The sequence below is a fragment of the Marmota monax genome, unplaced genomic scaffold (assembly GCF_021218885.2).
Source record: "Marmota monax isolate L192 unplaced genomic scaffold, Marmota_monax_Labrador192_F-V1.1 WCK01_AAM20220418_F8-fsc00043, whole genome shotgun sequence".
In the NCBI taxonomy this organism is placed as follows: Eukaryota; Metazoa; Chordata; class Mammalia; order Rodentia; family Sciuridae; genus Marmota; species Marmota monax.
The window spans coordinates 7,790,116-7,810,584 of record NW_026691982.1 but is presented as its reverse complement, the minus strand read 5'-3'; the positions used below and the strand labels follow the sequence as shown (position 1 = coordinate 7,810,584).

Here is a 20,469-nt window from a genome sequence, read left to right as displayed (position 1 = left end):
TTTTCCTCATATCAAGGCTGTTATTTACCATTATTCCATAAGGATAAAATCTTGTAGAATCTTTTATTAAAAAAAGGTTTACCATATAATAATTAGTATAATGATCAAAATATTAAAATTATCTTAAGCACCCACCATCCATATTTACTAGTGTTACAAATTCTTTTGGGGATTTGCTTAGCTCATATTTGATTACTGATATATTTTTAGGGTTCATATAGACCATGAGGGCTTTAGTGGCATCTGTTCCTTAATTATAAAACCCCTCTAAAGTTTATTGGTGGCTAATCTCTAATATTTATTTTATTTAAACTTGTTCAGCTATGTCAAATTGTAATGAGACAAGTTATAATCATCTTCTGTTTTCCAAACTGCTAATATGGATCTACAGTCTATTATACTAAACCTATAATTCATAACTTTGTGCTGACTTTACAGTTGCAATTACTCAAGCTACCTTAAATAGTGTTTCTTTGTCCCAGTAACTTATTAGGCACTTTTATCAATTGCTTCTACATGATATTAGAACTTTGGATCCTATGCTAATATTTTAGATTTCCATTTTGAGATAAATATTGTGGATTTGGGTAACATTTTACATATGTTTAATTTACTATTTTTATTCTATTGATTCTTTTTAGTTATATATGACAGTAGAATTCATTTTGATGTAATTATACAAGCATGGAATATATGTAATTCTAATTAGGACCCCAGTACCTCTCCTAACTTTTCCCCACCTCCTTCTCTATTGATCTTTCTGCCATTTACCTATAGTTATTTTTTTAAATCTTATTTCTTTTTTATGTATTACATATATTTAATACCAATAAAATACAATATATGATCAACATTGTATTACTATAATTGTCAAGCTCTACTTGAAAGGCTTTAAAAAATGACTCTGGGAGAATTAAGCTATTTAATTTAACATGTAATAGTAGGCATAAAGCAAAGTTCATGTATTTAGTTTTCTCATTTTCTATTGTATTTCCACAAACCTTTAAGATACAATTTTAAGTATTTTTCTATCAATAAGGCCAGATATAGATTTTTTTTTATAGGTAACTGAAGGTTTTAAGAGGGTTTAGACTGAAAGTCAGGTACCATTTAGTCATAACATCATATAAAGACCCTTAATCAGGAGAAAGATTTTTAACATTATTGCTTAAGTCTTTAAAAAATAGTGAATTTTAACCAAATTGATCTCTCTCCAGTCTTGTTTCCTTTACTCTTAAGTCATACTGTTTGGCAAGTAATATAGATAATGATGTAATTTAAAATTAAATTAACCGTGAATAAATTGTAATTTGTTGGTCAGTGCATATATTTTGCCCCCACTTTACCTAGTATAGTCCTCCTGGAAAAAGTGACTGTCCCACATGGAAAACAAAAACAAACAAAAACAATTCAGAACTTCATTTCTTCCTTGAAGATTTTCAAGTATTATAGGAACAAAAGGTCCACAAAGAGGGGAAAAAAAAAACTGATTAAAAAGTTGACATTTTCATCTTGCTTTAATAATTATGGGATAACAGAAGTATAAAAAACAAATGTCCCTTATTATTTCTTTGTTTAACATAATAATAATACACTGAGAAATACTGCAATTACACTAGAGCTATTTTCCAGCTTCTTCAAGTAAGGGACATAACTATGGTTCTACCAATGGGAAGATATGAATAATCAATCTTATGGAACGCAAAATATGGCAACACAAAAAGATAAATTGACTTTGGCTTTTAAAAACAAAACCTAATATGACCCCGAAATGCCTGATTCAACAACAAAAAGTTACAGCAGCAAGCCACCACTTCACCACACATTCAGAATTCTGAAATAGGCAACAGCCTTCCCCCGACCTCAATCTGTAATATCTTCTTTTTGTTTTTCCTACTTTTTGGTTGTAGGTAGTTCAAGGCTTGCCCACTGCATAGGTTCAGCTTTTCTCATGGTGATCTCAATCTTTGTTGCAGTCATAGTTACATAGCTTCGTTTTACATCAATCATACCCCATAATTTGACATTTTGATGAAATTCCTTCTCTCCTTCAAATACGATGTGTACATTTAACAATGTACTATTAGCTTCTACTGGACTAAGTTCTGGAAGTGAATTTTTAGCATATACTGAAATGGTGACTTCACCCCCAGTCTGATGCCAGTCATGTCTACATGGAACAACTTTTTTCCCAGCATCCTTTTTAGTCCACACGTGTTTCCCTGTTGTACAGCCTTCTTGGGCTAAGAACGTATTAAAATCAGAGGTTTTCCTTCTACAACAGCTCCAATATTTCATCCCCTCATGGAAAATAGGTACTCCAGAATGATATACACAAACTTCTTCTAGACTCTGTAGACCCTGATATGTCTTTGAACACCCTCCATTTTTACATGAGGTCCCAATCTTAATTTCATCACTGTCATCTTCTTTCTTATCTTCTTCATTCCCAGATGAGAGTTTAAGTTTATCAAGTGCTTGTTTTAGGGAGGCAGATATTTTTAATTACAAATTTGTCATGGGTTCATCTGGGCTTGGCCTTTTTTATCGCTCCTACTGGTTTAGGGTCTTGAATTATGTGCTCCTGAAATTCGGGTTTCAATTCAGATAGTTCTTTCTTTTCAGTAGTCTTGACCGGCTCAGGTGGCTTCTCACTAATATGTCTACCTTTTGTACAGCCCACAATGCTTAAGAAATCAGAAAAATCAGTTGTTCTTCTCTTACAGCAAGACCAACCTTTTAATGCATCATGAAAGACTGGAACACCTGGGTTATATGTGTGCAAGCATCAGCCGAATTGTTCTCGGGGTCGAAGCGCTGGCCGCAGCCCCGATTATAGCATAGCAGGGCCATCTTCTCCTTCCACCGTTACCGGCAAGGACCAAACACCGGGAACCTCAAGACAGTGCGACAGACTCTGCAGTAGCAAGCGCTGACCTGAATCTTAGGGCCTTTATCTTACTTCTTAAAATCAATTTCTTATGGGTGTACACGATGGTGAAATTCACTGTGGGGTATTCATATATGTAAATAGAAAGTAATATCAGGTTCATTCCACTGTCTTTCCTTTTTAATGTGCTATATTTTAATAAGCAAGTTTCTCCAAGTTATTAATAAATTTCTACTCTGATAGGTAGTTTAATTGAAATACAATATAAACATTCACAAATTGAATCATTATTTAATAAATCATCTATTCAATTTTTAATTATAATGTTTATTTGATGTATTTAATGAAATATTGTTGGTTAAATCTCTTAGAATTAAAATAATTACTCTTCTTTCAACTAAATAAAGAAAAGCAATTACTATTTTTCGCTGGTTACTTAAATCACTGCATTCTCTGATTTTTGCTATAACCACTTAATTTTTTAAAAAGAACTCGATGTTGCCATCTGGTGGAGAAGTATTATTGGCCTTTCCTTTTTCTTTTTCTTTTAATTTTTTCTTTTTTGAACTGGGGATTGAATCCAGGGTTTTTCCTTTGTTAGCCAAGCATTCTAACATTGAACTAAACCCACACCCTGTATTATTGGTTTTGTTATGGTTGCTGCTGTACTTTTTTTTTAATTGACAAATGAAAATTACTTATATTGTGCACAGCATTTTTTCAAATATGTAGATGTGGCTAAATCAAGCTAATTAGATATTCATTACTTAACCTTTTATATTTTTGTGGTAAGAATATAAAGTTTACTCCCTTGCTTATAATAATTGTTATTAACTACAGATCACTATTTTATAATAGATCCTCTAAACTGAGTCTTCCTAGCACACTGAAAAATGTTTTTTGTGGGGGTGGGGTACTGAGAATTGAACTCAGGGACACTTGACCACTGAGCCATATTCCCAGCCCCATGTTTATTTTATTTAGAGACAGAGTATTACTGAGTTGCTACTGCCTCACTTTTGCTGAAGCTGGCTTTAAATTCTCGATCCTCCTGCCTCAGCAGCTGGGATTACAGACAAGTACAACCACACCCAGCCCCTAACACACTGAAATTTTATACCCTTTGACCAACATCTCCTCACACCCACTCCTTCACTCCCTAAAGCCACTATTCGACTTTACTGGAACGAATTTAGCCTTCATAGAATCCACATATAAGCAAGGTAATATGGTACTTGTCTTGTAATTCCAGGCTTACTATATGATTTTTAATTAGAATAAATTTTAAAGTATTATTTTAAATATTTAATATTTCAAGACTTCAAAATAATAAAATTACTTATAATTTATAGCATACACATATGAAATTCCATAATAATGACTTTAAAAATTATGAATAACAGTATTAGCCCATAGAACACTAGCACCATAAATTTTTATTTTTTTTAGACAAGGTCTTTTATTGAAATTGTAAAGGACATACATTGCAAGGTATCTTCAGATAATAGGTTCCAAGACCCTTGTGTATACCAAAATTGACAGATTATCAATTCCCTTAATGGTGTAATAACTGTATAAACTCTATGCACATTCTTTGATATGCTTTAAATTATTTCTGGATTACTTATAATACTTAATAGTGTAAATGCTAGGTAAGTAGCTATGGTAATGCATTGGTTATGGAATTAAAATGAGTAAAAATGTCTATGCATGTTCAGCATGAACAAGTTTTTAAAATATATTCAATCTGTAGTTGGTTGAATCTGTGCATTCAGAACCAGTGGATACAGAGGGATTACTGCATGTATGTATTATATACATGAATTTTAAATATTGTAGGTAGACAAGATTTTTCAACTTGGAATACAACTTCAAAGTAATATTTTCAATGACCTGAAGATAGTGAACCAAGCCCTCTGGCCTCCACCCTTTCCAAAGTCAGCATCATTGCAGGAAATCATGAACATTCAGGCAGGCCAGTGTGGCAACCAGAATGGCACTGTTTTGAGAAGTCATCAGCCATAAGCATGGCACTGACCCCTCACCAGCAATTACCATGGCAATAGTGACTTACAGCTGGAGAGAATCAATGCAAACTATAATGAAGCAGCTGGCAATAAAAACATACCTCAGGTCATAGAACCAGGCACAACTGACTCAGTGAGATTAGGACCATTTGGCCAGATATTCAGGTCAGAAAACTAACTGGGCAAAGGGCTACTATACAGCAGGGGCCCAGCTGGAGAACTCATCATGGATGTGATGAGGAAAGAGTCAGAAAGCTGCGACTGTGCCCAGGGCTTACAGCTGACCCACTAGCAGGGTAGTGGCACTGGTTTGGGTATGGGCACCCTTCTCATCAGCAAGATCTGGGAGAAGTACCAAGACTGCACCATGAACACCTTCAGCATCATGCCCTTGCAAAATGTGTCTGACACAATGATGGAGCCCTACAATGCCACCCTCTCTGTACAACAGCTGGTGGAAAACACAGATAAAATCTTCCACACTGACAATGAGACTCTATATGACTCGTTTCTGCATTCTGAGGCTGACCACCCCCACATATGGTGATCTCCTGCTGGCAGCCACTATGAGCCATGATACCACCTTGCCTGAGCTTCCTGGGCCTGCTGAAGCAGATCTGTGCAACTTGTCCGTGAACATGGTGTCTACCTGGCATGCACTTCTTCATGCTGGTCTTCTTGCCCCTGACCAGCAAGGGCAGCATGCTGGTACCTTGCTCTGACTGTCCCCAAGCTCACCCAGGAGACGATCCACGCCAAGAACGATGGCCAAGTATACCCGCTCCATGGTCTCTACCTGGCAGTGGCTACCATTTTCTGAGGCCGCACGTCCAGGGAGGCAGTGGACGAGCAAATGCTCAGCATGCGGAACAAGATAAGCAGCTACTTTGTGGAGTGGATACTCCACAACATGAAGTCTGCCATGTGAGACATTCCACCACCTTCCGTGGCAACAGCATGGCCATCCAGGAGCTGTTCAAGTGCATCTCCGACCAGTTCACCTTCATGTTCCGGCTCAAGGCCTTCCTTCCTTGGTACACTGGCAAGGGCGTGGACAAGATGGAGTTAACCAAGGCCCAGAAGAACAAGAATATTCTGGTGTCTGAGTACCAGTGGTACCAATAGTACCCTGGCCAAGGACAGGGAAAGTTGGAGGGGAGGGAGGAGGAGACTTAAGAACTTCCCAACTAAGGCCTGCTTCCTTGGTGAACTTCTATTGTCCTTCAGCATCATCTTTCTGCTTTGTATAGTATGGTGCTCAGATTTGCCTGCCAGAAGTTCACTGATAATGTGAATCTTCTAAAAACAACAATATTTTCTTTTTCAATTTAACCCAGTGGGGCTTAACCACTGGACCACATCCCCAGCCGCCCCCTCTTTATTGATTGATTGATTGATTGTGTGTGTGTGTGTGTGTGTGTGTGTGCGCGCGCTTCATTTAGAGACAGGGTCTCACTGAGTTGCTTAGTTTCATTGCGTTGACCTGCAGGGTGAGTGAACAGTTCTCCGAATGCAGGCGGTGGATTGTATTAGGACAATTAGAATTAAAAAATTGAAGACATGACTCATAAGTGGAAGGGGGACATGGTGAGTGAACCAGCTCTGATGGAGTCTCCCTATCAACAGGAGACATCTGCAACAGGGCAGTTCTCTCCGCATTTTCGCACGGAAAGATTCCCTGAAGCAGCTTCTCATTGTCCAGGGTTACTAGTGCAAAGCAATGATTTAATCCCGACAGTTTAGGACCTTGAGATCCTCCTGCCTCAGTCAAGCTGCTGGGATTACAGGTGTGCTCCACTGGGACCAGCAACAATATTTTCTTAAAAATCTATAAAAATTCATGTGATCTAATTTTTATTCTGTTTTTGAGTTATAAAATGTCAGGGTTTACTCTTTCAGCACTAGGTTTTTTGCTTCAGTGTTTTTAGCAATATTCCTTTTCCTTTAGTAAAGAGATGAAAGTTCATGTTTCTAAACTTTCCCAAAATATTAAACCAGTGGATACAGAGGGATGACTGCAAAAAGAAAAACAAAATTAGTGATATCAAAACTTCAAAAGAAAAACAAAATTAGTGACATTACGCATGCTCATTAAGACACTATGGCGATCTGCTTTTTGTCTTTGTGACTGATGAGAACAATTTAGAGGAGGAAAAGTGTATTTGACTCGCAGTTTTAGAGGTCTCACCTGGCTCCATTAATCTGGACCCCAAGTGATTATATATTTTGAGATTTGTTTATCTCATATTTTCTCCAGCAGCTCCCCACTTGCCTACAGTTACCACCCAGTAGTCCATTCAAATTATTATTCTATCAAATGGATTAATCCACTGATTCATTTGTATAGCTCTCATAATTAATTATTTAATCTCCTAAATGCACACAGGAGCTTTTGGGGGACATCTCATATCTAAGCCCACAACCTACACAGTAAGTCTACTTTAACTCTTAAGAAATCACAGTGCAATTTTTTGAAGGTCATTAGAAACTGATACTGATTTCATAGTATTTATGGATGAATTGATGTAATTGTCAATGAAATATGTAAAACATTTAAAAATATTTTATCTCTTGATGGCTTATTTCTTGAATTTATAAAAGTTAAAGTTAATTTGGAATGTTTTTTCTTTGGAAAAGAGTGATTTAATGACTTTATTTTAAAAAATTATTTTGAGTTATACACCAGGATACACCCTGTATGCTGACATAATCACAAAAGCAAGAGAACACAATTAATTCAGTCCTCAACACTTTCCCCTGCCTTTCATCCTCTCCCTCCATTCAACTGATCCCCCTTCAATCCATTTACAGTTTACTCTTTTTTTTTTGTCCTGTGTTTACACCCAGTACTAGGACACAGCATTCTCAAAGAATATATTCCTTTTGTATGCTATCTCTATGATAGTTTTTGTTCAGTAGATGGCAGCACATGCAATATTATAAAATTGTATAAGCAGAATTTCTAAATGTTTGATTTTTTTCAAGTTACTGAACTTATTTAAACAATCAATCTAAAATAATTAATTATCTTAACATTGGTATTCTACCTGATGGATTTATAAAATTAATCTTCTTAAGCCCAATAAAGAACACTTAACACATCTCACTGAAATACGTAAGATATCTCTTTGTGCCAAAAATACTAGTGAAAATCTATAAAATCTTCACTAATGTATTATAAAGCAATATGTGGTTAGGCTCACCAAACTTAGATTAGTTTCTGTATTTATAATTAAAAGAATCTATTGCCTATTTGTGTAGTGCCTTCAAAGAACCTCTAGATAATGAGTTTAGATCATCACAAAATCTTTTTGAAATCCTTTGGTGACTGGTATTTTAAAATTATAGCTCTTCAATTATTTTAAATGACATTATTTAACCATAAATAAGTACTATTTAATTATAACAGAATAAAATCTTCTACATCATTTTAGGAATAGTTCCAAATAAATAGATTTTCATATTAAATAAAATTCATCATGTTAAGACTCCATTAATATATATTTTTGTATCTTTGTAAAGAATAAGGATCTATTTTAATGTGTATTTTCCTCTCCAAATTCGAATGACTCTTCAGAAAAGGCTTTTAAATTTGTTAGACAAGAGTGATATAATTAGATTGTTGAAACAAATACCAATATTTTGACCTTTTTAGTAAATACACCAATTCCATAAGTAAAAAATGTTATAATCCCAAGATATACACCACTACTTAAATAAATATAAATTTAACTTATTTAGGAAATGATAGAAATCACCTAGTTTCCCTTATTCATATTACAGGCCATTGCAGTATCCCTCAAGTTCCTGTTGGTTTCTGGAGTGTACTATAACACTCATAAAATAGTCTGTTGCTACCCATTTAATCTGAATTTCTTCTCATGTTGTAGCTTTTTACTTTCAGTGCTATGGACATTACCTTGAGGAAAATTCAGGGATGCTGAGTATCCTATTTATATTACAGAGCTGGGGGCCTGCAGTCCTTTATTCACTTTCTGTCATTTGTCGAAAGTGGCCATTTTTTGTCATTCAGACTGAGAAATATATATTTTCTTTTGGATATTCATAGTAATTATAATAATCTGAAAATAGTCTGCCAAATGTTTTATTACTTCACTATGGTGCAATAGCTTACATTCCTTTACTCTTCAGTCAGACAAACTATAAGTAGTTTATTACTCCCGTGTTCTTCCATGAATCTCCTCTTTGTATATTTTAGGAATTTTTGTTTGTGCATATGTGAACACATACAGAAACAAAGTTTAAACTTACCATTGAATAAAATCTCAACTGCATTAAACCACAATAGAATTTTGTAAAGTTTCTGTTTGATACAAAAGATGGATATTGTAGGTTTTTCCTACTTCATCTGTTTCTAAGAAAGCATTTGTCTATAGAGGAGGAGGATTATGTTTTCTGTGGCAATGGGAGAATAGGGTTTGGATATATCATCTGATTCCCATAGTTTTTATTATGTATTGGCTTTAATGAAATAGACCAATTTTACTTGGCCTGTTAAGAAATATGCAGAAGATTAATTTTATAAATCCATCAGGTAGAATACCAATGTTAAGAAACATGATACCTTTCTGTTGACACCAGTGTACTAATTGCATACCAGCTCCTTCAAAGTCCCCAGTGGAGTTGGAGGCTCTCTCATTTGAATCATCAAAATATCTGCCTGTCACTATGCATCATTGTTACTGCAACTCAGTGTTCTGCTGCAGATTATGAGACAGAGCTTCTTGAGGGGCTCCAAATAGAGATGCAAGAAAAGCATCCCTGAATTTAGATTTTCATTCAAACTCTCTAATACACTCCTCCACATGACCCTGAAACTCTAGCAAATCAGGCATAACTGCCAAGACACCTACTTCTCAGTCCTTTCTTTCTTTTCAACTTTGCCTCCCAGAATTGTTTTGGTTATCAATCTTTTTTGTTCACATTATATTTTGCATAATTATATTACCCTTGTTTCTGATGTAGATTTTTTTTTACCCATATCCTAAAGTTTAAAAGGCATTAGTGGATACCACAAGGAAGCATTTAATTGATGAAAGAATGAAAATAGATTCAAATTGGTAGTATTCATTGGAGCTCAGGTACAGAATATTGATTTAAAGTACTAAGATGATATTACATTATTATTTCAATTGAAGATTGTAACACATTGTTAAAATGGAGATTAGTTCAAATGCTTTTAATTGAGTTATCAGAAGTCCATGATAGATCTATATTTTAGTAAGTTTTTTCCTCATGCAATATGATATGGGAACTAATCTACTCAAGTTGTCTAAAATAGTGAATAAAAAGTGTTTTGAGACCCAGGTTTATCATATGCCTTCAAGGTATAAATAAATTTGGAGGTATCGTGAAGGAAAAAAAAATTTCTTTGGCAAATATTAGAATTTTGTGACATTTTCTTAATGTTCATGGGGAGAAGAGAAGTATGTAATTTCTCCTTGTTTTCAGTAAAAGAAGCATTAAAGATTCCACTTAGATTTAGCCTGTGTCTCCTAAGTCTGAGGGGATGCCTGGACTTAGGACCCGAACCTAGAAAAGCCACAGATTGAAAACTGAAAGGTCATTCTCTGAGAGAGCAAGGGTGGGGACCTCATGGAGAATATATGCCTATATTCCTTCAGGTCAGACAATAATCAAGTGTTGCCCCATCAATGAGATATGCCCTAAGAGCAAAATAGTAGGTAGGGAACCACCATAAAAGGATTTTTTTGTTTGTTTCAAAATGTCTTCTATTTTTCTCTATTTTTCAGAGTTTATCTGGAAGAGTTCATGGCTTGATTCATTATGTGTGTTTTCCTTTATTTCCTCTGGGGTGAGAGTGAAGAGGAAACAGTGGCTATATGCACTTGACCCTGTTATTCTGAGGAAATCTTACAGCTCAAAGACTTATGCTGGATTCCTTTCCAAATGTAGACTAGTGTGGATTGAAACTCCAGACTCACATATTCTACTACACATTTTGTCTTCTCACAATGAGCACTCCCACTCTTCTGCAATCATAAACACACACATGTGTACACACATGCACAATCACATCATTTATGACTCATTTTTCTGGAAGTATCAGCATGATGATCACTTCTTCCTGAAGTCTTGGTTAAATTTTTAAATTCAATTTACTCCCCATTTTGCACACAAACATTCAGAATTGTAATTAGACAATTATATTATAGATATATATATTTTTTACTGTTTGTAAAATCTACAGATTTTTAGGCAGGTGTTTGTGTGTGTGTGTGTGTGTGTGTGTGTTTGATCTAATAGTAAGTCAGTGAAGGGATATCAGACACCAAATGACTGCACCTGACTTTGAAACAGAACATATTTTACTGTTATCAATTCTTAATTATTTGTCTAAATTTGATTGTCACTCATTTGCAATTGCAACATAAATTGAAGATGATTTCTGTTTGAAATCACATAGCTTGCCAAGGAAAAACTAATTGTTTTAAACAGATTGATTGAAGTATTGTAGCATTAAAGATAAAATTTATTAAAGTAAAGAAATAAACCTCTAGGACAGAATTACTTAGAATTGTTCAGATTCATCTATCTGGGGGTTTGAGATAAAACTCCACGTTAAGTGTAGGAACAGATGGACCGGTGCTGTTTTCTGACAACCTTTTTCTATTATAGAAGCTAAATCAACTGTTTTGCATTTGTTGGGATGAGTGCTTAGTGCTTCTTTTATCTTTCCCATTATTGCAAATACTGCTTTTCTGTAAGGCAGATATGTTCTTTAACAGAACATATTAAATGAGTTGGCATTTATCCAATGATTTTGATACTCTGATATTGTTTTAAAGACATATTACAGAGAACATATACAAGATAATAATTCATTGAATGAGAAATTGCACACATAAAATTTAAATAATTTTGTTAATTATGATAATATATTTTAGTTCAAGTTTAATCTCAGAGGAATATAATTATGTTTTTGTACTCTCTTGTACATGTTTTAAATAGTCCACAAACTCAAGTTTGAGCTTAGTGTTATACATAACAATACTTTGAATTAAATAAAGATGGGCTAGCCAGCCTCAGCAACTTAACCAGACCCACTTTCAAAAAAAAAAAAAAAAGTGAGATATAGCTCAGTGGCTAAACCCTTCTGAGTTCAATCCCTGACACACCCCACCAAAAAAAATAAACAGAAAAATGTTATGAAAATAGAATTGTGAAAGTTTAGTAAATCAAACAGAAAACACTTAAACTACACAAAAATCTTTCTATGATTATAGAAATAATCAGAAAAAGAACACTTAGAATATATATGAATACAAATGAATATAATTATAATGGTTTAATAAATAGTCTGGGGTGGGGGTACTGGGGATTGAACTCAGGGGCAATCAGCCACTGACTCACATCCCAAGCCCTATTTTGTATTTTATTTAGAGACAGGATCTCACTGAGTTGCTTAGTGCCTTCTTTTTGCTGAGGCTGCTTTGAACTCGCAATCCTTCTGCCTCAGTCTCTGAGCACCTGGGATTATAGGCATGCACCACAGTACTCAGTTTAATAAGTAATTTTTAAGTGATGGGAATAAATGAAAACATAATGACAATTACCAAGATGGAAACACCAACTTAGTGTAAGAATATTTATATTTTAAAAATGAATTTAAAATATTGTTTATTACCAGCCTAAATACTAACTTGACAATTTGATTGAATTATCCATCTAGATAAGAAAAATATTGTTGTTTAAGTTCAAGGACTGTCATAGTTGCGAGTTTCTTTATATGATAACACACATACAGGCTTCAGAATTTTAAAATTTGGCACTGAAAACTCAAGGTTACCTTTAAACATCTATGAATCAACTTCCCAGGGCAGCAGAAAACTAGCATATGTATCAAAAGCAACAGGCAGTGTTCAGGGACACATAGTTATTAACACATAGTTATGTATTCATGTATTCATGAACCTCTCACAGCCACCTGTGCACCATCAACTTACTTCATGTTCCACCTAAGAATTCTCTAGAATATTTGTGATGTCTTCCAGATCACATCTGGAGAACAGTGGTCTCATGATATTTGTGCTTATTTTAAATTTACAATAACCCTCTTGAAGATTAAATGATGGGTGTTTTAGTCAGCTTTTTTTTTTTTCTGCTGTGACAAAATAACCCAACCAGCTCAATTGTAGAGGAGAAAAAGTTTATTTGAGGACTCAAAGGTTTAGAGGTCTCACTCCATAATTGGCTGACTCCATTCCTCAGGGCTCAAGGGGAGGCAAGACACATCATAGCGGAAGAGTGTGGCAGAGGGAAGCAGCTCACATGATAATCAGAGAGCAGAGACACAGAGAGAGGGATCTCCACTTGCCAGATACAAATATATACTCTAAAGCCACACTACCAATCCCTATCTCCTCCAGCCACACCCTACCACTTCAGTTACCACTCAGTTAATCCCTATCAGGGGTTTAATTCACTGATTGGTTTAAGACTCTCACCACCCAATCATTTCTCCTCTGAATCTTTTTGCATTGTCTCACATGTGAACTTTTGGGACACTCCTCATATCCAAATCATAACACATCACTTCTAGATATAGTGCTGAAATAGTCTGACCATCTGTCAGGCTCTCCCTCACATTTTTGGCATCTAGAAGAGGAAAAATTTACAGACCCTGGAAGTTGAATATCAAAAGTGCAAAGAGGTCAAGGCTCTTATTCAAGGCTTTAGAGTAGTTTAGAGTAGAATTATACAGAGTCTATTCCTTTTCATAAGCAATTGCTTCCCAGTCTGCACAATCAAAACATTAAATTCTACTATGTGAAGAAAAGTGAATTATAAAAATTAATTATAAAGTGTATAAGAGAGAAAGTGTGGAAATAAATATAAACAGGAGAAAACAACTGAAGTTTAAACTTGTATTATATAAATTACTATATGTTATTTCTATAAATAATTTATTAATCTTAGAGCTAAATTAATTTATTATATTAGTAAATTATTTATATTTTCCTAATCTTATCTGAATTAGTTTAACCTTCATTTTCTCTCTTACTTTTGATAAAAGTACCTAATTTTAACATGTATTTTAAATTTAACTTTTTTTCCTTAAATTGTCATAAATAGCAGAGAAGAAAGACTAAGTAGTATCTCTGTACTACTACCTTCCACAAATACAATTTTAATAAAGGAATTAGAAAAACAATAAATATTTTTAACAAATACAAAACAATATTTTTCTTTGAGTGTGCTATGTTTTCATCTTGGAAACAAAGTGTTGGTAAAAAATATAATGTTTTATTTCTATTTTTATGATATGGCTTTTGTATTTGTGGTTTTTACTTATAACTATGAAGTTGTCTTTAAAAATGTGTTTAGACTTATAGCTTTTTAAATGTAGCTATTGAAACGTGCATTAGATATAGTTTGCCCTGTCCTAGAAATCTATAAATCTGAAATTATTTTTTTCCTTAAAATTAAATTTCATAATGGAACAAAGTTAGCACTCTAGTGCCAGATGATAGACTATGTAAATGTTTCTTATTTGGGTCAACACAGATAATGTTTTATGTATTTTTAAATATATAATCATTGTTATGGAAATAAATATTGAGAATAGCTATATTATGTAGACATAGATTTCAGGAGAATAAATTAATCATAAAACAATTTGTCTTGTATTCAGTGTTTAACAGTTATTATTTTTATATATTTCAATAAAATTAATTTCTGTCTTAGGTAAAATCAGGTATACAATTTGAAAATACAGAGATAATGTGAAAGTTTGTATGGATTTATTATTTAAATGAATACATATATTCAATTATTTATGATCACACAAATGGTTTCATAAGTGTTTCCTAACAGCAGAGGGAGATATTGAACTACAAATTAAGATTTTTCAGTGCACATCTTTTGCACAATTATTTGTAGTGTGATATCTGAATTCAAAGTTTATTTCCTTGAGAAAACACTTTATTTATAAATATTTCCTGGAGCTATCTTTGTCTTAAGATGTGTCTTACAATCAACATGGTGTTTTGTAAAAATCTGAAAATTAATGTATTTATATTATACTAATATGCAATTTGATATTCAATTTAAATGTCTCATTTTAAAATGTCAAATAACTCAAAACTTATGTATTTTATATTTCATCAGAACTAACCGGTACAGTAAAATATATAATTTTTTATACACAGTAAGACCTGAATGACTATGTTTAGTCTGTTATTTACTAGATGTGGGATCCTCAGCAAATTATTTTCCTTTTCTAATTTTTACTGTCCTCACATGTAAAATAGGTATAATAATAAGATATTTTGTAGGTTTGTTGTGAAGATACAAATTCCAGAATACAGTGTCCGACAAAGTAATTTCCCATTATAGATTGTCAATACACATTTATTATTGTTTATATTATTACCATTATTTCATTTAAATATCAAGAGAGACTTATTAGTGACTGCATGGAAAATGCATAAAGAGCAATTATTAATCATATAAAATCTGAATTATATAAAATAATACTGATATTATATATTTATACATTGCAATTCTTTGTGTATTAGAATAAAATACACCTGATACAGCTTACAATATTAAAATGTAATTACAGTTTTGCATCTAGTTTCATCCTCCCAATCTTACTTGTAAAATAAAATTTCTTTGTTTTTATAGCTTTTATTATAAAAGATGATTATTTATTTAAAACCTTCAAGAAACATCATCAGTTATATGAATTTCTTCAAAAGGAAACTCAGTAGGTAAACAGTGAGTGATAAGTTAACACAAATAACAAGAGACAAAATCTTAGAAAAATTTTATTTAATGACTTCAGATGGAGATATGTGATTGGATTTAATTATATTGAAATTATAGGGAACAGTGCTTTTCCTTTGGGTTCACATCATTCAAAAGATGGCTATTGTTTTAATTTAAACTCACAATTATTTTATACAGCATCATTAAACCTAGTTCCTGTTAAATTACAGCACCTCATTTTCTGATTCCTTTAATTATATTGCTATATGAATACAAGGGATGTTTCCATTATAGAATACGGTATTTGCCATTAGCAGGTCCTGCAGCTGAGATTTCTACCATTTAATTCAACTGATGAATATAGCTAAGAATCCCAGATTGTTCTTGGTAGAGGTTATATTTTAAGTATATCTATGCATACATATAAGATTTTAACAAGCGACAGATATTAAATATTCTAGGAAGGAGAAACACCTTTAAAAAACAATTTGAGCAAAGGGGAAATGAAAAGTCAATCAAAGGATCAATTTTAAGTATATCTACTATTAGATTTTATTGGTAAATGTAAAAAGTATCTAAGAATTTTACTAGAAGTCAAATTATGTAGACTTTTGGATTTCAGAGTAATTTGGAAAAGAATAGAAAATCTTAATGACTAGAATAGTCTAGAGTGCATTTGCAAAATATCAATGGATGAATCAGAGGTCATAAGAATAAATCAAAAGCTAAGAGTAAAGCTATGGGGGTAGCTCAGTGGTAAAGCCTGTGCTTACCAGGTAGCACAGGTGGGGTTCAATCTGCAGAGCCAGCAAAAAAAGGGGTGAAATTCAATGCCCTTTTATTACATATGCCATTTCATTATTTATTCTATTATTCACATTGAGTGACCTTTTGACATTAGGTCCTAGGAAGGACCTCAGCACTTGAGGAAGATATGGAAATATCTGAGTCAAGGAACCCTGAGAGTGAAATTCTTACAGGGAAAGTTAATAGTGGTTAAAGATATATTCTTCAGACTTTGGAAGCCAGGGTAAAATGGTAATGTTATCTTATTAAGATTATATATTTCATAGGTATTTTTATATGTAAAGATTATATCCAGAAGTCAAAGATTAAGATTTTAGAATCATACAAAGAAAAATTTTAGGAAGTTGGGAGAGGTGGCACATGCCTGTAATCCCAGCAGCTGAGGAGGATGAGGCAGGAAGATTGCAAGTTCAAAGCAAGTCTCAACAAAAGTGAGGTGCTAAGCAACTCAGTTAGACACTGTCTCTAAATAAAGTACAAAATAGGGCTAGGGATGTGGCTCAGTGCCGACTGCCCCTGAGTTCAACCCCTGGTACCCTCCTCCTGCCAACAAAAATAAAAATTTTAGGAAGATCTAGACAAGAAAGGTTTATGTTGGAACTTTCTGGCACACTATATCAAAGTTTGCAATTTATAAAGTGTGTACTTAGGCCAAATGCAAGGTTGATTCTGTCCTTTATCCGAATTAATTAATTACTTTTCTGCATTTTCTTTAATAATTGTTCTCTTCTGTATTTTTCTTCTCATTTACTTCGTGTTTAGATATCATGTTGTTTAGTTTTTTGTGTCTTTATCTCCAGAACCTCAGTTTCTATTTGTCTGCATGATATACCTTAGAACACACCTGAAATGGAGAATGATGTACTGGGTTTCCTCCTAGATCTGCTTTTATAAGCATCCTTGTGATAGTAAAAGAATATATACTCTTTCATTGTTCATATTCTTATTAGTATTTGGTGAAATTTTGACAATAGAAATGAACATTTTATCCCCAAGATAATATGTTTGGAAATCAAATAATTTTGTAAGATTTGGGTAGCTAGATGTTTAATGATATTTGCTTCGATGAATTTGTTTAAAAAAAGAAAATGTGTGAATATCTTCCTAGCAGATATTAAAGCACAGAGCCTATAATGGTGGCAGTGTGGTACTAATACAAAAATACAGTCTACAGAAATAGAATATAGAGCCCAGAAAAATAACTTATGAAGATTTAAAATATGAGAAGACTGGCATCTTAAATTATTGTGGCAAAGATGGGCTTTTAAATAAATGGTATTATTACAAAGAAATAGACTTTGGGGACAAAGATAATGTTAAATCCAGAGAGAGAGAGAGAGAGAGAGAATATGAATATCTGAAATCTAAATATTTTTAAAAATTCTCCAAAAGACTTAGAAGCAATATGAGTGTGTTTCTTTTAAATATGGGTATAAGAAAAGACCTTTTGAATATGTCTCAGTGTTTGAGCATAATAAAAAAATTGAAGACTGAAAATAAAAAATAAATAAATAATTGAATTGTTCTTCCACTGGATATTTATGAGAGTAGAAAGATAGGTTCAAAAAATAATAATAATCGTAGCAGTGGCTACATTTAATTAGTAGAAAAATTTGAATAAGAAAATTTGTCATGAGACTATGCAACTGGAAACATTGAGACTAATGATAAGTAGCATGTGTAAAATGGGAAACTACTATAAGAAGGAGTGAATAGGTGGAATCAATGGGATTCAAAATCTTTTTTTTTTGTAGTTGTATGAAATAGAGAAGTACTAAGTTTTGAGACTCAGGTTACTAGGAAACTAAACTGATATTAATGACTATGCAGGAACATTGAATAATGAGCAGTCTTCTGTAAGAAGTTGATGGATGTGAATTGTTGTATATAAAGATGCACATTTTAATTACAAACGTAAAAGTAATGTTGGACTCACCTATTTATATTTTGTATCATGTATACTAAAAAATTACTGATTCATAGCAGTTGAATTATAACTATGCATTAACCAATATTGGAAATGATGAACCAATCAAACTCTTCCAGAAAATTCTGTATTAATTTTGAAGTATAACTAAAAGGTTGCCGAGTTCTTACTTCTAAGGCTATCACAGGAGTGCATCCCAGATGCCATTATGTCCAAATGGTCTGAAAGCAGTCAGTTTATGCCTCTGGCATGTGCAAAGTAGAACATACTTTCCTTTGTCTAATCCAACACAGGCCTTACTTGGCTACTATGTGCAATTAATATATGAGTTGTGCTTACCTCTTAGTTACTTTGACTTTTGGAAGCCTTTAGCAGTAGCAACTAAACAATACCTAGAATCTTTCTGATTCCACACTGGGTTACCCATGTTAGTGACTTGAGAATAATTCGAAACAAACTCAATGGTATTTTTTGTAGTGTCTGAAATTTGTCACAACTTTTTACTGGGCAAAATATTATAGTAAAAACCTAATTCCAGATTTCAACATACTTTCTAAGATGTTTGATATTCAATACCTTTTAATAAATAAGTCATGATAGAAGAAAGAACCCATGCTGCTTGTAACATTCTACTATAATTTTATTGAACAAAGTCATGCATATCATGATGTCCAGTACCACTTCATTATTCACAGTAGTTAATGTTTTATAAAGTCCCAGTGAATCAGCGAATACTGAAACATTGCTCCAGGTGAAATATAAGACCAGATACCTACTAGCCTCAAGCTACCACAATTTCATAAGCTAATCAATTAATAACCTTGTTTTATATATTATTATATTTTAAAACACCTCATTTGATACATATTACTGACATATTAACATTGAACTCATGGCCACCACCATTATAACTCATGTCTCAATGAAATTCATCCAGCATATTATTTCTTAAAGTTCATCACAGTTATCATTTTGCTTAGGAACATTACATAATATGTTAGCATTACATTCATGCAATATCTTAAACAGCGAATTTACCCCCAAATTGGCAAAATATGAAAAATAGTGTACTAATGTACTATAGAAAAGATTCTTATTTAAAGTCTTAGCACTGAGAGAAGTCAGAGTATCATCACTGTCTTTGAACTCAGCTAAGAATGGACACATCAGGCAAATTAAATTTCTTGTAGCTCTGTGTATCCACTGTTTATACTGATTTGAGACTAACAAGTAGATATTACTGAGTAGGAAAACTTATAAAGACAAAAATCTGGGAATAATGAGGATTAGTATTTTTAACATTTATTGTTACATATTTGTAGTTGTTCTTATTCTATTTATCAACAAGCAGAAAACTATCAAAATCAGCCAAGACATAGCAACCAATGAGCTATGCTCTGAATACCAGCCTTGAACATTTCTGAATGAAAAGTGATTGTATTCATGAAAAAAAGTGGTGACAAGTCTGCTAATTTCACAATCTTCATAAGAAACTATCTTCAATTTATCTAATTATGACATATATTAATTATATATTATATATGTAACATGCATGTATAAACACATTGAAAAACAGAATGAACCATTCTGTGCAAGTGAAAATATTATTTACACTTATTTAATGGTTCTCAAAAACACAAATGAGAATTCTGAAATTAAAGGTTCAAGTCAAACCTTATTCTGCTACTAAGCTGTGAGATAATTATGAGCAATTCATTACTTTTCCTGCATTTTAATTTATTCATACATAATGATAGAGTGAGATAAAAATCTTTAAAAAGCTTTATGTATAAATGAGAGTTTATATGAATTTTAATATTATAAGAGCTCTGAAAACTATATTCAGGTATTTGTGCATTTATGAAAATGTAGGCATTCTGAATTATAATACCATTGTAATAATTATGTTTATACGATTTGTAAATCTTAACACATTCCTACCTATGAAACTACTCATCTAGCAGAGGGACAAAAATAAGATATTCAACATTTTTCAAAAGACCATAGTTCAGGAATAACTAGAAATCACAACTTTAATAAACAAATGATTATACATATTATAT

The 20,469-nt window shown here is 33.0% G+C and overlaps 2 pseudogenes; one reads left to right on the top strand and one right to left on the bottom strand.

Moving 5' to 3' along the window:
* Nucleotides 1–1,521: 1,521 nt before the first annotated feature.
* On the bottom strand, nucleotides 1,522–2,934 carry LOC124094254 (cysteine and histidine-rich domain-containing protein 1-like; annotated as a pseudogene).
* Nucleotides 2,935–2,994: 60 nt separating this feature from the next.
* LOC124095169 (tubulin beta-2A chain-like) lies at nucleotides 2,995–6,042 on the top strand (annotated as a pseudogene).
* Nucleotides 6,043–20,469: the final 14,427 nt, after the last annotated feature.